Consider the following 18,544-nt stretch of genomic DNA (forward strand, 5'->3'; position numbering starts at 1 on the left):
CACACACACACACACACACACACACACACACACACACACACACACACCTAGAAGGGTATTCAATAAAATGCTAAGGATGATTATCTTAGGAGGGTAGGGTTACAAGTGGTTTTAATGTTCTTCTTCTTGTTTATGTGTATTTTATACAATGAACATAAATTTGGAGTTGTTTAAAATTTTAAGTAGCTTATTTCCACTGGTTCTCAAACTTTACGGTGAATGAGATTCTGCAAAGGGCCTTCCAAAATTGCAGATGTCAGGACCCCACCCTCTGAAATTCTGCATAAGTAGACCTGGGTTTTAGAGGATCAGGCATCTACATTTTATTCTTTTTAACAATTTTTATAGAGCAGTTTTATTTTCATAGAAAAACTGAGCAGAAGGTACAGAGGTTTCCTATATATCCCCACCCCCACACATGCACAGCCTCTCCCATTACTAACATCCCTCACCAGAGTGGTACATTTGTTGAAATTGGGCATCTATGTTTTAAAAAACCCATTCCAGGTCATTCTGCCACAGTTGATCCTCAGAACACACTCTGAACCCACTTCAGGAGACTGTAAGCATTTCAGAGATGTGTGGTTCATCCCAGTATCCCTAAGTCTTAGCTCTGCGTCTGGCACTGAGTGGGTGCTCAGAAACCATTCTGCTCCATTGAACAACCAAACTGACCCTCTGGATGAGAGGTAGATTTACAGGAGAGAAATTAGCACATGGAAGATTTGTAAACTTTTCTGAAATGAAGGCATTTCAGGACCCCATTCCCAATGTCACCCCAGTTCCCAGTGCTCAATCAGGCTCTGGACTACTGCCCAGGCCACTCTGGAAGGCTCACCTAGCCCAGGAGGTGGGTGGGACTCCAAACTGGAGAAGGAGAGAAAGTCCCAGGCCCACACAATCTGTCCTATTTTTCCCACCATTTCTGTCCCTCTTATCTGAACTCACACCAAAGACACGCCTTCCTGGGAGAGGCTTCAGTTAGAGGGAGGGTCCCCTCACACAACCTCAGGGCTACTCCGCTGAACTTCCCCACAGTGCCTGTTGTGATGTCTCCAAGCACAGCGTTAAGTGAGGGCGACCCAGGGTTAAGACGTGGGCGAGACCTCCACCTGCTTCCTCCCTCAGAGGAGAATGAGCTGCTGTAGGTCACAGCACTGGTTCCCCTGCCAGGATGCCCCGTCCACCAGAATCACCTGCAGACCTCCCTAAAAACCCATATTCCCAGGATTCTGCCTAGCGATTCTGATTCAGGAGGTCTGAGGGGACTCCATCAGAGAGAAGAACAAAGTGGCCAGAGAGGTCAGGGTCACAGCCACTGTGAGAAGGAGGGAACATTAGCAAAGAGAAGGAGCATTTGGAAACCTTGGCATCAGATTGGCTGACTTCACCACATGCCTGGAGCAGGGCTCTCTTGGTCTGCTGGGGCTGCTAAAACATAATTCCATAGATGGGTGACTTAGACAACAACATTTATTTCCCACAGTCATGGAAGCTGGAAGTCCCAGATCAAGGTTCCTGGTAGAACCTTCCTCCTGGCTTGCAGATGGCTGACTTCTGTTGTGTCTTCACATGCTGAAGACAGAGTGAGCTCTAGTCCCTTCCTCTTCTTATAAGGGCACTAATCCCATCATTGGGGCTCCATCCTTGTGACCTCACCTGAACCTAATTACTTCCCAAAGGCCCCACCTCAGACACCATCATACTGGGGATCTGGGCTTCAACATGTGGACTTGAGGGGAGGGGAGGGGGAAGGCACGAACATTTACTTCATAGCAAGGGTTCTGCACACAGGAGTATGAGGCTTTATGTTTGGCTGCTCAGTTAACAGCCAAAGAAATGAGCTCTGAATCTAGTCCCTTCTCCCCTCCGATCTCTAAGTCACAGAGTCAGCCTCGTGCCGTGTGGAGTGTTTGTTCTGAAACACACCCAAGGAGAGCGCCATAGAGCAAAGCAAATACAGCTGAGTGTTGCCACCCTGAAATGGGGTATTTATGATATGACATGTTTTATGTGATCCCAATTAAGAAAGACCATAAAATGAAAAGGCCATCCCTACCCTCACAAGCCCAAAATAAACTGACATAAATAAATATATAGGGATATGCTTTGCTTTATACATATACAAACATATAACTCACACAATAAATTGTAGAAACCATTTAGGTAATGGTTACTATGTGCCAGCAGTGTAAAGCACTCATATGCACTAGCTCGTTTAATCTTCAGCCCAAGAGGTAGCTACCATTGTGATCCCCATTTTGCACAAGAGGAAGCTGAGGTTCAGAGAAGCCAAATAACTTGCCCAAGGTCACACAGCTAGGAAAATACAGAGCAAAGGATTGAACCTAGGTCCAACTGAGTCTAATCCCTATGCTCTTAACCACACTGGACTGTCTCCCTATATGTAAATTCAGGAGTGGGGATATTTAATCAAACTACTTGATGAGGACTGAATGGCATTTTTTAAAATAAAGTTTTGGGTAATCAGAAAAGTCTGTACAACCCTTGAGGAACATGGGGGAGGAAGGCTAATTCTGAGAGCCTGAGACCAAGAAGAGATAGAACTTGGCCCAGACAGAGGTCAGCGGTTAAGAATGCTACAAAACCAGACAGACACAGAGGAAACTCTCATACACAACTGGCTTCACCGACTGTGGCAGGATGCTCTGGGGTTTCTCACAGGGGTTATAGCCCACCCCATCCCCCCTGCTGACCCCCAGCTCCTTGACTCCCAAATCCTGCCAGCTACATCTCCCCTCCCACCTGCATCTCCCCTTCCCACAGATGCTGTGCACGACAGGTGCTGCCTTCCTGACCTCCGCCCAGGCAGATGCACTGTAGGGAGGCCCCAAATGACCGGGTCCTCACGGGAGAGAGCCTGCACTCGCTCGCAGGCCATTAGACAGTAGTCTTTCTCCCTGGCCAACCAAGTGGGACCCAGAGGAAGGGCTTAACTGGGGCTTAACATGACCCATGCTCCATCCTCCCTAGTAATTAGGGGCTTCCCTTCACCTCCCAGGGAGAATTAATCACAGGCTCACTGCCTCTGGCAGCTGGGAGGCCTCTCCTTTTGCAGAGGAGGAACCTAGGACCGAGGATGGAAATTTGCCAAGGAAAAGGCACAGAGCCTGGAGTCAGCCACTCCCGGGTTTCACTCTTAGGACCTTCCTTATCATCGGCTGTGAGACCTCAGCCCAGCCTCTCAGACCCTCAGGCTCTTCCTCTATTCTATGGGCACAGCCTTCAGGGCTATGGGGCCTGATCCACTACGTTGGTTTCATTGCAGGTGTGCTCACCCCGTTAGTGGTGGAGCTGGGACAGGAACCCAGACCTCCTAATTCCTAGTCTAGGACTAATCAGCACATGACCAGCGTACACCTGCCCTAGAAAAGTCCTTCTTCCTTGACTACTGAAAACAGTTGAAGAGTCACAGGGCATTGTCACTATCTAACACTTGACCTGAACTCACAAGGAAGACAGGCCTCTGGTGACTTACATGTAGGGGTCGGGGGGGTGGGGAAATGAGCCTCCACCCCCGGTTCTCCCAAACCTCTGCGATTTGCCAGAGCCTCCCAGCGCCACCCCCAGCCTACCCTCCTGGAAAAACAGTGTAAAGCCTCAGTGGAGGAACCGGTCAGAGACTTCCCCGGAGGTAAGCCCGGAGGATCTGTGGGCAACCTCCAGGCCCCTTTCCCTCATCTGGGCTGTACGCCTGTCTGCTTTCTTCCAAACCTTGACCATCCTAGATGATCACTCCAGATGAGCAAATGATACACAAAATTCCAGCCCGACTCACATGCCCCCATCCCCAAATCAGAGTTTCCCAAGCCTCCCTGAGCTGGCTGTGCTGGAGCCCCCAGCGATAAAACGCAGAGAAAGAGCAGGTGGAGGGCAAGGGGGACAGGGCAGAGGTCACTGGAGAAAGCCAGCTCTGTTTACCGGGCTACGTCAGGGCCCCAGATAAACTCTCCTCTGGCTGCAGGAGTGACCAAGATAACGTTACCCAGCAGCTGGTGCCAAGCAAGGTTTGCAATTAAACACCTGCTTCCACACACTGTACTTGGAGTTACGTTTCCCGGGTGGAGTTTCCCTTCCTTCTGGATTTTAAAAACTCATGGATTCTATTACCCCATCTCTGGTCACTTCAGGCAGATGGCAAGCATCTAGAAATTGCATCCAGCCTCCCCCGGAGAGGAAGCCCCAGAGTCTCAAGTTCACCTGCCAGGCTCACCCTCTTCCGAGGAGGGTCTCCACCACAGACACAAGTACAGAAGCTCCACGATGCCTCGGTCCCGCCAGCCCACCCGTTCCAAGGCCATCTTGGGCTGCCTCCCATCTGCTCAGCTCATTAGGCCCAGAAATGTCTGAGGCTTCTGAGACTTCCAAGTCCTGCTCCTTTCAACAAGGAAGTGGCCTTGATGCAGATCAGACCCGCAGCTCAGCGCCAGAGCAGAGAATGAAGCCCAGCCCAGTTTCCATGGAGGGAGGTCCATGATCAGACCTGGGCTGTGGCCAATTAATGACCCAAAGTTACGGCCTAATCATTCCTAGAAGGCCTGGGACCTGCCCCTGTTTAGTTAGAAAGTGCCAGTAAGTACCCATTGCTCCCTGTACTGATGAAAAGTACAGTTAGAGACAAGGAGTTAGGGACCGTGGGGGAAATCCTCTATCTTTGTGGCACTGTGGCTCAGTTTACTAAGGAGGCCTTTTTCCCCTGGACCCCTGCCAGCTGCCCCTGGCCCCAGGCCAAATGGAAACTCAGTGACAATCTTCCTTCACCGGCTCCCAGCAACACAGGGTGGGACCAGTTGGCTAGGACTAGGGCCATCGCATAGAGTTGTGTAAGTTGCTCACTGCCCAAGGACTGCCCGGGACAAGCAGGGGTCGAAATCTAGCCTATCCTCTGCATCCCAAACTGTGCACCCTGGCGCCAGGCTGCAGGCACACAGATAAAGGAGCACCTCCTTCTAATGCATACAGAATGGTTCTGGCCAGGACACAGCACCTTGTCCCCTGGGTAGGTTGTCAGTGCTTTCCAGGGCCCTTGGGGTTACGGTATCTTCTCAGGACCCAGCTCCTCAACTTTCCCAAATCTTCTAGATGGAGGGATGCTTAATGTTTGAGATGGACTGTTCAGAAGTCTGAATGAACGCATTCCAACAGCCGGTAAAGGGGAGTTTACATTTAGGGACATGATCGCTTCTCTGGCTTCCTACTGGAGAAGTTCATCACGTTCTTCCCCAAGAAGATGATGGCAGCCCTAAGGTACCAATAGGCTCTAACCTTCTATTCAAAGGGCCCCATCTACTAAGTCCTATCATGGGCAGGGGAGTCCCAAATTAGGCCAGGCTGATCCTCAAATGCAGACCACCCAGCAGGGCGGAGGACCCCAGGGCTGCTGCTCCCAGAGCAAGTAGCCCCACCAAATGCTGGGCTGATGCCCCTTCTCCTCCCTGCTGGGGCCCACTGGCCCCCCCCACCAATAAGCAGCAGGGGCCCCGGTATCAAAGACCCATCTTGACAACACTTGGCCGCACCCAAACTGAAAGCTCCCCAGATTTCATCACCTGACCTGGGCCCACCAGCCTAGCAGGTCTGGGGCCATCTCTTGTGCTCACAGTCTGTTTTTCACAACTAGCCAGTTATTAGATCTGCCTTTGTTTTCTAATTGTTGGCTCAGAAAGACCCAGCACTGGACACGTGCTGTGTCCCTGTCTATTTCACGTGGGCCACTATGTCCTCCCAGGTCTCCCCATGGGCAGCAGCTGTGTTCCCCGACCCCCTGCGGTGCCCTGGGCCTGCCAGTCCGCTGGGCACACTGAAATACGACTGGCTGGCTCATGAGTGAAAATCCATTGGGTTTGAAGAACCAAAGAAGTCGCTAGCAGCAACCCTTGGGGACTGCCCCCCACTCCAGAAGCAAATCCCCAGTGGCCAAGGGGCAGAATATAAAATACATCCGGTCAGTGCAAAGGTCTTTGCCAACCCAAAACCCTGCCAGCAAAATTAAGTTCAATGGCCTGTGGCCACCTGGATAAAGTTTCTGAGCACCCTCGGGGTGTGGTCCTTTTAAATTCTGACATTTCCTCTGGGGTGGGTGATTGTTCTTGGGGTGGGAAGGGTAGTGACACTGCAAATTTGGGGAACAAGCAGCACTTAGAAGTCTGGACTTGGGGGGTAACCTCCACCCCAGCACACACACACACACACACACACACACACACACACACACACATCCACTACAGGGTTAATGACCAGGCGGTGGAGCCTTTCAGACCTCAGAGCACCCTGTTCAGGCTCGCTCTGGACCTCATGTTTATGGAGCAGTCACAGCAAATGCAGCAGAAGCAAACCTCAGAAAGGCTCGGCCAGAGACAGGGTGTGTGGCCAGCAGGAGGCTCCTCCCAGAACCACGATCCACCAATCCCCTCCAAACACAGATGCCGTCACTGCAGGCCTGCGTCAAATGGTTCTCATCTGGGAAAAGAGCTTTTTTCCTTCCAGGTTCATTGAGATATAACTGACATACAACACGGTCTAAATTTAAGGTGTACGGCCTAATGATTTGACTTAGATACATCATGAAATGACTGCCACAGTAAGTGTAGTGAACATCCATCATGTAATATAGATATAATATCAAAGAAATAGAAAATGTTTTTCCTTGTGATGAGAACTCTTAGGATTTACTCTTAACAACCTTCATATAAAACGTACAGCTGTGTTAATTATATTTATCATGTTGAACATTATATCACTAGTACTTATTTATCATGGAACTGGGAATTTGTACCTTTCATCCAATTCCCCCTCTACCTACCCTCCTCTGGTAACCAGAAATCTGATCTCTTTTTCTACGAGTTTGTTTGTTTATGAAGTATAATTGACCTACAACACTACTTTACTTCCTGGTACACAATACAGTGATTCGATATTTCTACACATTTCAAAATTATCACCGCAATAAGTCTAGTTACCATCTGTCAGCATACAAAGGTATTACACAATTATTGACTATATTTACTATGCTGTAATTTCATACCTGTGATTCATTTATTTTGCAGCTGAAAGTTTGTACTTCTTAATCTCTCTCACCTATTTTTCTCCTCTCCCCATCCCTTCCCCTCTGGCAACCACCTGTTTGTTTTCTGTATCTATGACTCTGTTTCTGTTGTTTGTTCATTGTTTTGTTTTTTAGATTCCACATATAAGTGAAATCATACAGTATTTGTCTTTCTCCATCTTATTTCACTTAGCATAATACCCACTAGGTCCATCCATGTTGTCACAAATGGTAAGATTTCATTTTCATCCTCTTTATGGCTGAGTAAATACTGGGTTGGCCAAAGGGTTCGTTCGTGTTTTTCCATAACATCATACGGAAACCCAATATATATTACATTAATTTACATTATATATTTATTTATATTATATATCATATATTTTTTCATTCTCTTTATGGCTGAGTAACATTCCATTTTATATATGTGTGTGTGTGTGTATTTATATATAAAACATATTCTTTTTTTTTTTTTTTTGCGGTACGCGGGTCTCTCACTGTTGTGGCCTCTCCCGCTGCGGAGCACAGGCTCCGGACGCGCAGGCTCAACGGCCATGGCTCACAGGCCCAGCCGCTCCGCGGCATGTGGGATCTTCCCGGACCGGGGCACGAACCCGTGTCCCCTACATCGGCAGGCGGACTCTCAACCACTGCGCCACCAGGGAAGCCCTAAAACATATTCTTTATCTAGTCATCTGTTGATAGTCATCTGTTGATAGGCACTTAGGTTGCTTCCCTATCTTGGCTATTGTAAATAATGCTGCAGTGAACATAAGGGTGCATGTATCTTTTCTAATTACTGTTTTCGTTTTCTTCAGATAAATACCCAGAAGTGGAATTGCTGGATCATATGGTAGCTCTATTTTTAATTTTTTGAGGAACCTCCACACTGCTTTCCAAAGTGGCTGCACCAATTTACCTCCCCACCAACGAGGCATGAGGTATTCCTGTTTCTCCACATCCTCGCCAACACTTATTTGTTGTCTTTTTGATAATAGCCATTCTGACAGGTGTGAAGTGATACCTCATTGTGGTTTTGATTTGCATTTGGAAAAAGGGCTTTTAAGGGGATTTGGAGGAGGGGATACTCAGCAGGCTCTTAAACTGTATCAAACACCTTCAAGAGTGTTTGGTCGGTACTCATCACACTCAGGGCCTGCCATCGTTTGCATGAATCATGGGCCTCAATTGTTTATTTAATTTTGAGGGCAATGCATAGGCAAGAGGGTTTGGAGGAAGCGTCCATATTGCTGTTGCCTCCATTTATTCCTCTGCAAGATGGGGATAACAGTGGTTACTTCACTGTGGGGCTGTTGTGAGGATTTGTGATCTAACCCTGCATCTCCCCATTAGAACACAAGCTCCCTGAAGGCAGATTATGGCATCCTAACGCCCAGCAAGACACTTTCCACCTACGACGCACTCATTTAATGTCCCCTAAGTAAGTGAAGGAACGAAGTAACCAGCTAATGTCGAGCGAGTGCTTGCCTGGTGCCTGGTTTTGTGCCACTCTAAAGATGAGGCAAAGTCCCCGACCTCCAGGCCCTTACAGCTCAGCTGTGGCAGCCAGACTCACACTGACAAACCAAGTAGGGAAACAGCATAAGATGGAGTGATGGGATGCCAAAAAGTGAGGCTCAGGAAGGACCACAGGCAGCATTGGCATCATGGAGGAGGAAGACGGCTTTGAAAGCATTTGGTGGATTTAAATTTTAGCTTCAACATTTCTCTGCTGTGTGGGCTTAGGCATGTGTCTTAGCCTTTCTGAGTCAGGGTCTCCTTAGCTGCAAAGTGTGGTTTATAAAGGGATCTTCCCGTTAAATGTGATGAAGCACATGGGGGCGCCCAGCACAGGGCCTGGCACATGGGAAGCGCCCAGTGAACCTTTGCTATTTAGATACTCAGGAAGGGGGTGGGGTGAACTGACTTCTTTCCATTTGTCCTGAGACTTGGATCATGACACCAGGAATAGGAGTAGGAGGGGAGCAGGATATGAGAAACAGGGACACAGATGGGCAGGGTAACACACACACACACACACACACACACACACACACACACATCCCACTACTAATAACAAGCCTGGCCTGGGAAAGTAGAAGAGCAAAAATAACTGTGCTGCCCAGGGCTGGGAAACAATGGCCATCCTCAGGAGCACCCCGCTGAAAGGATGGACGGGCTGCAGCAAGCCCCTCGGGGTCGGAGGCTTTTTTTCTTCTTTTTTTTTTTTTCATGTTTCCTGGACAGGAAATGAGTGTGCAAAGTAGGAGCTCCCAGGATTTACAAACCCTATGTGGACCTTAAAAAAGATTCAGATGTCGAAGCTCTGCCCTTAGTCACCAGAACTAGGACAGAAACAGCAGGAAGAGCCAGTTTTCTACAAACCTTTTTCTTAAATGCAGGAACTAGTGGTTTCATTAGGAACAAAAATAATAGCCTCGTCTGTTTATTGATCACTTATTGCATTCCAGGCCTTGCTACGCACTTTATCCAGATGATCTCACTTAATCCTTACATTGATTCTGTGAGAAAAGTGTTATTGTCTCCAGTTGACAAATGAAGAGACCTCAAGAAATAACTGATCTACCTGAGGTCCCATGGCAGGTGATGGAGCTCAGGTTCAAATGCAGTGTTGACTGCCGTAGCCCAACCACTTCGTCCTCTGATAACTACACCAGACTGCCTGGAGCCAGGCAGAGCCCCTGTCACAAGGATTTGCTCTGTCAGGTGGCTGCTCCACATGTAGGTGACCCATCAGTCAGTACTGAGGCCACCCTGAGGCAGGGGGTAAGGAGCCCTCTATGGGGACCAGCACTCTATTTTGCACAGTTTAGAATCAATCTGATTGGCTAGGGACTTCCTTGGCAGTCCAGTGGTTAAGACTCCACCCTTCCACTGCAGGGGGCATGGGTTCAATCCCTGGTGGGGGAACTAAGATCCCACATGCCTCTTGGTGTGGCAAAAAAAAAAAAAAAAATCCGATTGACTACATGAAAAGTTGTTACTCTCTCTGAGCCTCCACTCCCCCATCTATAAAATGGGGGTGGTAACACCTGCTTCACTGTGAAGATTAATGAGAACACAAGCAAAGCACAACCACGGAGCCTGGGACACTGTAGCTGCTCAATAAACGTCACCTCTCTTCCCCGCCATACCCTTCAAAGTGCCTAGCGCAGTCTTCTGCACTCTTGGAGTTTTAGCCTCTTCCCTAGAATTTCCTGGAGACACCAATGAGCCCAGAGTCAAGAAAGGAAGGCATTGTGGTTTCTAGGGCTCTGGGTGTGGTCCCCACTGCTCGCTCTCTAGAGTACCTGAGGGCATGTGGTTGAACCTTTGTACCTCCCTCCCTCCAGCCCTGCCACCTCCCTCTGTTCCCAAGCCAGCTTATCAGAGAAAATGTGTCTGACCACCTTGAATCAGCAGGTGCTCTAATGGAGAGGCCCAGCAATTGGTGGGCATGGATGTCTTGGGTAATGCCCAGGAGCCCAGAGAGGGTGGCAGGGTGTCCAGGCCAGAGGAAGGAGGCTCTCCCAACTGTGCAAATTGAGAAAAACTCTACATGCATATTGACATTCAGGAGCTAGAGTCCTGGAAACCTTAAACAAACATATCCTCTCCCAAACCGCAGAAAGGATCACGCTCCTGGGCTTCCAAGGGGCTTGGACGCAGCCCAGAGGATCTAGGAAAGGGTTGGAAAGAAGGATTCTAGCCCCACACACTCCCAAATCAATGACTGACCCAGGCCTGCTGACCTGGACACACACATCCTGTGACCATGCCCCGTTCCCCCGTCACACCCTGGGGAGCAAGGCAAAGGTTAACACACACAGCTTGGTTTCCTCTTCCTGGGAAACACAGCAGGCAGGCAAGGCCAGAGGCCAGCGGCCTCCTTCACACACAGCCTGCAGGGGAAGTGACCCCACCTTTTCCTCCCCGCCATCTGACACACTCACACCTTCCTCTCTGCTGTGCTCAGCAAAGCTCGACTTTTGACACAAGGAGAATTGCTGTCACTAGGAATTTTGTTGCACGGGGTAGACTGGAACAATCTTTTTGGAGAGCATTTTGGTAATATCTGCCCCAAACCAGCATTCCCTTTGACTCAGCAATTTTACCTCTAAGAATTTATCCACCCAAGTGTGTGGATGTGTGCGTCTATGTGTGTGTGTGTGTGTGTGTGTGTTTATATACATAAAGATGTTCATGCAGTGCTGTTTGGAACAGCAAAAAATGAGGAATGTTGACTGTCTATCGATTTAAAAAATGGTCAAATAAATTATGATTCTACACCTGTTAAAGATAAGGGGGCTCTTTCTGTGTCATTAAGGGAAAATGTTCACAGTATATCGAGAAAAGAATAAAACAGATTACAAAACAGTATGTATACAATACAGTTAGATTTCGGGGGAGGTGTGTATGGGGGTTTGTGCATGAGCACATACATGTACATTTTACATATCTGGAAAAATGTAACAAACTGATAATCGTGGTTACTTGGGTTAAGGAGAAATCGAAGTTTCACTTTATACATTTCTCAATTATTTTATTTCTTTTGACTATGTTTGGCTTTCAGAATTTATTTTTTTAAACATTTTTTATTTCTTTAATGTTGTATCTATTTTATTTATTTACTTTTGGCTGCGTTGGGTCTTCATTGCTGTGCGCGGGCTTTCTCTAGTTGCGGCGAGCGGGGGCTACTCTTCGTTGTGGTGTGCGAGCTTCTCATTGCGGCAGCTTCTCTTGCTGCAGAGCATGGGCTCTAGGTGCGCGGGCTTCAGTAGTTGTGGCACACAGGTTCAGTAGTTGTAGCTTGCGGGCTCTAGAGCGCCGGCTCAGTAGTTGTGGCGCACAGGCTTAGTTGCTCCACGGCATGTAGGATCTTCCCAGACCAGGGCTTGAACCCATGTCCCCTGCATTGGCTTAACCACTGAGCCACCAGGGAAGCCCTGGCTTTCAAAATTTTAAATAAGATTTCCATCTTACAAAACAATTGTGTTCTTTTAGCCTGTCCCTTGGCTAGCGCCAGCTCCTAGATATTCTGCCAACATCCAATATGTCTTCATTCTTGGGTAGGTAGGGGATTTCAAGTTCAATGTTGAGCTCTTGAAGCCAAGGTCTGCAACACTGTCTACATATACCATCACCTGGAGTGCTTTAAAAATACTGTCTGCTGGGACTTCCCTGGTGGCGCAGTGGTTAAGAATCTGCCTGCCAATGCAGGGGACAGAGGTTCAAGCCCTGGTCCGGGAAGATCCCACATGCCGCGGAGCAACTAAGCCCATGTGCCGCAACTACTGAGCCTGCACTCTAGAGCCCGCGTACTACAACTACTGAAGCCTGTGCACCTAGAGCCCGTGCGTGGCAACAAAGAATAGCCCCTGCTCTCAGCAACTAGAGAGAAAGCCAGCTCGCAGCAACAAAGACCCAACGCAGCCAAAAATAGATAAATAAATTTATATATTAAAAAAATACTGCCTGCCAACCCTACTGTATACCATTTAAATTAGAATCCAGGAAGTTGGAGTGGACATTGGTAGTTTTCAGAGCTCCCAGGTAAGTCTACAAGTTGTTACAGGTTGAGAACCACTCAAGGTGGACCAATACCAAAAAGACCACTGGACTAGCTGAAAAAACTACTCTTTAAGTAGAAAGCAGTATTATAGTGTAATTTGTGCTAGTAAGAGTCAGCTCTGCCTTCAAGAGGTCCAGTTAGGGAATTTGTATTCAGTGCTTTTTCTCAAAATTCTGCCTCCAGTTTTGGAATTCACCAGCTCAAATGGGGAAAAGAAAACAAGGAGACGGGGGTTCACTTGTTGTGAGCTGTGGCTGTGCCTTCACTTTCTTCGGCAGCCTGTGGCTGTCCCCACCTCCATGGGGCCTATATCAGTGACTCAGGGGTCAAAGTCCAGCCCTTTTCACCTCCAGGAGAAAGAGCGGAAAGAATTAGAGGTGCTGAACCCAGAGAAGGCATTTAAGAGACACACAACAGCTGGTTTCAAATATTTAAAGGACTATCAGTATGGGAGGGTCAGCTCCAGTTGTACCCAAAGGAAGGTGGCGGACAGGGAGTGTAAATGATGGAAAAGCAGGTCTTGCCCAAAGTCAGGAAGAACTTGTCAACCAGAGCTGCCCAAGGATGGAAGGGGCTGTCCTGTGAAGTAATGGGACCATCAGGGCAGGAGATGAGTGACCACCTGTCTGCTGTGATATTGCTGGGAAACCCATTTCCACTCAGCCCTCTAACTTCCAACTGCAGGAGGCCAGAAACACTTAGAAAGTTAGCAAAATACACTGGGAATACAGCTCCTTTACCAAAAAGTCTTCCACTCACAAAAAATCATCCTGAGAACCAGCTGAGTGTCAGGCTCTGCACTAGGTGCTGGACACACCAGCAGTGAGCCAGACAGTCTGTCTTCATGGAGCATCAGACACACATATAATTGTTTCTGATGGTCCAATAAAATGGAGTGCAGTGACCAAAACTAACTGCAGGGGAGGTGGCTAGTTCAGACAGATGGTCAGGTAAGACTTCTCTCCGGAGAAAATGTTTGAGCTGAGATCTAAATGCAAAGAGCAAAGTACTACTCACCAGCTGGGGGGGTGGGTGGGATCTCAGTTTGACTCCGTCCAAAATTGGAAAGGAGCCCTACCTCACATCATATACAAAAATTAACCCCAAATGGATCAAATACCTCAATGTGAGTGATAAAACTATAAAAGCCTTAGAAGAAAATATAGGTGCAAATCTTTATGACCTTGGACTAGTCAATGGTTTCTAAGATATGACACTAAAATTACAGCAATAAAAAAAAAAGAAATAGATAAATTGGACTTCATCAAGATTAAATACTTTTGTGCTTCAAAAGACACCAGCAAGAAAGTGAAAAGACAGTCTACAGAATGGGAGAAAATATTTGCAATCCATGTATATGATAAGGGACTTGTATCTAGAATATATAAAGAACTCTTTTAACTCTAAAAGACAAATAACACAACTTAAAAATGGGCAAAGGATCCAAATAGACTTTTCTCCAAAGAAGATATACAAATGGCCAATAAGCACAGGAAGAGATGCTGAACAGCGTTAGCCATCAGGGAAATGCAAATCAAAACTATAATGAAGTACCATTTCACATCCACTAGGATGGCTATAGTCAAACAGACAGATAATAGTAAGTGTTGGCAAGGATGTAGGGAAATTAAAACCTCCATACATTGCTGGTGGGAATGTAAAATAGTGCAGCTGCTTTGGAAAACAGTCTGGCAGTTCCTCAAATGGTTAAACACAGAGTTACCATATGACCCAGCAATTGTATTCCAAAGTATCTTCCCAAGAGAAATGAAAACTCACGTCCACACCAAAACTTCTATGTGAATGTTCACAGCAGCACTGTATTACAAAATATTATACATATATATATATATATATATATATTACATAGTAACCCAAAGGTGGAAACAACCCAAATGTTCTGCAACTAATGAATGGATAAACAAAATGATGTAATTTTGTTCCCCTTTTCCAAAACTCTTAAGGGCACCCCATAGCTACAGCGTCCACTTCAGCACCAGAGACCCAGATTGCCAATTTCATGTGGCCATTCCCCAAACCTGTTCCCAGATCTGCCCTCAACAGGGTCACAAACCCCTTGAAAGCAAGTGTTTTATCCTGACTTCCCTTGTTTTCCCTATAATACCTGAGGATATGATGTGTGCTATAATAGCCACACGATGAAATATTATTCAGTCATAAAAAGGAATAAAGTACCAGTATATGCTACAACATGGATGAACCTTGAAAACGTCACGCTAAGTGAAAGAAGCCAGACACAAAAGACCACATATTATATTATTCCATTTATACGAAATTCCCAGAATAGACAAATCTCTAGAGACAGAACTAGATTAGTGGTTGCTGAGGGCTGGGGGTGGCAACACTGGGGGAAATGGGGAGCAACTGCTAATGGGGTTACTTTTGGGGATGGTGAAAATGTTCTGAAGTTGACTGTGGTGACGGTTACCCATTATCTGGGAATATACTGAAAACCACTGAATTGTATGCTTTAAATGGGTAAATTGTATGGTATGTGAATTATATCTCAATAAAGCAGTTTTGAAAATATTTGAATGGAAAAGATGTCACTCTCAGTTAAGAAGATTTTGGCAGAAAAGGCTCCATCTCTCTAACCTTTCAGCCTGTCTAATTTCTCCAAGGTTCAATCAAGACCCACCGTCTCCTAGAAGCCTCCTTGGACTGCCTCAGCCCTGGTGCTCCCTCTGCCCCTTCATCTGGTACACAGCAGGCTTGTGTAGGTAGGGGTCATGTCACATCCATTAGTCTTGGAGGAAACGAATCCTGGGCCTCTGTGACCCCCATGGTGCAGATCACCAACCCTGGCACATAGTAGGTGTACCTGACTGATTAAGGAGAAAGCCTACTTTAAAATGCACCTGGTTTCCCAGGCTCAGCAAGAAGAGACCGAGTTCTCTTCCAATGATGACTAGAAGACCCAAAGCCGGAAACATCCTCCTCTCCTTGCCTGGAGAGTTCACTGGCCCCAGCAGAGCCTGGCGCGCAGTAAAACTTTCCCAGTCAAGCAGCAAAACTGGGAACGCCATCAGCTCCTGTTTGGCTTCCAGAATAAGGAAACTGCACTTAAACTTCGACGCTGGAAGCGCCCACAGAGAGTAATTGCAGAACTGGGTGAATCTGCTCACCTTCTCTAGAAACATGTTTCTCCGTTTGCTCACGGTCCTGACCCCGGAGTTTGGCCCAGCCTCCTTTCATCTGATCCCACCCAGCCCTTGCCCCCCTCCAGGCCTCATAGCCCCTCTGCCCACAGTCTTCTCCCCCTTTTCCAAAACTCTTAAGGGCACCCCGTAGCTACAGCGTCCACTTCAGCACCAGAGACCCAGATTGCCAATTTCATATGCAGCCATTCCCCAAACCTGTTCCCAGATCTGCCCTCAACAGGGTCACAAACTCCTGGAAAGCAAGTGTTTTATCCTGACTTCCCTTGTTTTCCCTATAATACCTGAGGATATTGGGCACGTGGTAGATCCTCAATAAAGACGTCGTTTCTGTCTGATAAAATGCTGTTCAGTCCCGTAAGGAAGTATCAAGTGCTTACTGTGTGCTAAGCTCCTCACTAGACACTGGCAACCCAAAGTCAAATAAAATATCGTCCTGGCCCCAGAAAGCTCCCAGACTGTGAGAAAGAGCGGCACTAATGGCTAATTTGCTGTGGAGGCTAGACTGAGAAATGTACATGACCCTGGGGGAACACAGAGGAGAGGCACCAAGCCAAGAGAGCTTCCTGGAGGAGGTGGTCCTGAAGGTGGGGTGAAGGGTGAAAGATGAAGAAGGTAAGCTGAGCAAAGAGGTGAGGGCAAGGGCGGTGGTGGCGGAAGGGAATCTTAAGCAGAAGAAAGGGCACAGACCAAAGCTGGGAGGGGTGGTGTACCATAGCCTGAGCTGGGTAGAGAACCAGGAACAGGTGGGGTGGCTGCAGCCTGAAGTCCAAGGCAGTGAGTGGCAGGAGATGAGTGAAGAGTCCCTGGCTCTGAGGCTGGAGGAAAGATGGGGGCAGAAGAGCAGTGGAAGGGAGGAAGGCAGAGAAACAGAGGGCAAGCTGAAGTGTTTTTTGGGTGAGAAACTTGGAATGGTTTGGGGATTGGAGAAGGACGGAAGGACAGGTGTGGGGAGATCTAAGGAGATAGGGAGGAAGAGATGAGGATGGAGGAGCCCCGGAGGAGCAGAGGGGTCCCTGAGCCAGGGGCAGGGAAATGGGGTCTGGGAAGGGACACTTGGAGACTGAGAAATCCCGCCCCAAAGCTTCTGGGAGCCCAGATGGACCACAGTCAGGATGACATGGAATGACTGGGACAGAACTCAGAGTTGGGAGCGGGTAGACCCCAGGTCCTGGCAGTGCACGAGGTGCTTTGCTGCTCACTGGTGGACAGTGCAAAGAATGACTGACACCTAGAGACTGTCAATGGAGAGAAAGCATAAGCAGCTTTGCAAAAGGAGAGGGACAAAGCAGTCGAAGTCAGAGGCTTTGTTTTATGTTCTCTTAGCTCCCAGGCTCCAGATCTGACAGCAAACCTTATAAACCTCCCCTCCCTCCCCCAAACTTGGCTCAGAAGACAGAGCCATTTGGGACGAGGGAAGGGGGTACCAGGTCACGTCTTTTGGGCCCCGACCCGCTTCTCCCTGCCTCTGCAAGCTGCGTGGCCAGAGGAGACCCCTGCTCTGCCACAGCCAACTGCAGGACGTCATTTGCTGCCTGGGCCCCTCGGGGAGGAGGTGGAGAGGCCTGCCAAGCCGGCTGGAGAAGAGCCACGCACGCGGCCAGGGGAGACTGCCAGAGGCTGCATCTGGCTCGGCTTCCCGCACCGATTCCCATCTGGCCGAGGCATGGAGGTGAGACGAGAAACACACAGCCGGCCTCCTCCCCCAGCGCCCCCAAAGTCACGTCATCCAGGCATTCCCTCCGGGAGGGCTGCCCCCTCCCTGTGACCTCAGCCTGTTTCACTTGGCCAGAGCCCACCCCCGGAGAGCAGGCCCCCCACCCCAACACCCTAGCTCACACCCAGGCCCATGCAGGGAAAGGCGTGAGCTATAGATTCCAGCCCTCCCAGGCCGCACACCAAAGCCCCAAATAAGGGCCCACCCCTCCCAGCCCTGTCTTCTGAGATGCCAGCTGGGCTGCAGAGGGGGGCCGGGGGGCTGGGACGCTCGGCCAGAACACTGCGGGCTTGTCCTCTTCCAACCTCTACGTGGAATCTCCCTCCAGCTTTAACCGAGGGTGGGTCAGGCTGGCAAGAAAAGACAGGCAAGTCCAATGGGTGGTGTCCAACAGCTTCCAGTACTAAATCCTAGCTTTGCCTCTTGTGTGGTGTAAGAAAATTTGGTGGACAAATTATCTCATTTCTCTGAGCCTCCATTTCCTTGCCTGTAAACCGAGGGTAATAAGAGGACAGGCCTTGGACAGTTTGAGTGATGACTAAAATGTACGCAAAGTGCTTAGCACGTGCCTGGCCCTCAGCAAACACCCAGTGTGTATGGTCGCTCTTTTATCTCCTGGCTTCCTCCAGTGGCAGTGCCAGAGAAGGCTCAGTGCCACCTGCACAACTGCCAGTGGCCAGCTCCAAATACAAGTGGTAAATCTGTTATTGTTATATTATTATTATTATTTTAAAAAATAAGTAAATTTATTTATTTATTTTTGGCTGCGTTGGGTCTTCGTTGCTGTGCGCAGGCTTTCTCTAGTTGCGGCGAGCGGGGGCTACTCTTTGTTGCGGTGCACGGGCTTCTCACTGTGGTGGCTTCTCTTGTTGCAGAGCACGGGCTCTAGCGCACGCGGGCTTCAGTAGTGGTGGCACTCAGGCTCAGTAGTTGTGGCTCGCGGGGTCTAGAGCGCAGGCTCAGTAGTTGTGGCTCACGGGCGTAGTTACTCCGCAGCATGTGGGATCTTCCCG

At 48.5% G+C, this 18,544-nt stretch overlaps 1 protein-coding gene across 10 annotated transcripts in view; it reads right to left on the reverse strand.

Moving 5' to 3' along the window:
- Positions 1-18,544, reverse strand: part of SH3PXD2A (SH3 and PX domains 2A) — a 241,562-nt gene that overhangs the window by 187,748 nt on the left and 35,270 nt on the right. The gene's annotated exons all lie outside the window — the stretch shown is intronic.

Source organism: Aethalodelphis obliquidens, unplaced genomic scaffold, assembly GCF_003676395.1.
Source record: "Aethalodelphis obliquidens isolate GAN/ISIS:26980383/991018 unplaced genomic scaffold, ASM367639v1 scaffold11, whole genome shotgun sequence".
In the NCBI taxonomy this organism is placed as follows: Eukaryota; Metazoa; Chordata; class Mammalia; order Artiodactyla; family Delphinidae; genus Aethalodelphis; species Aethalodelphis obliquidens.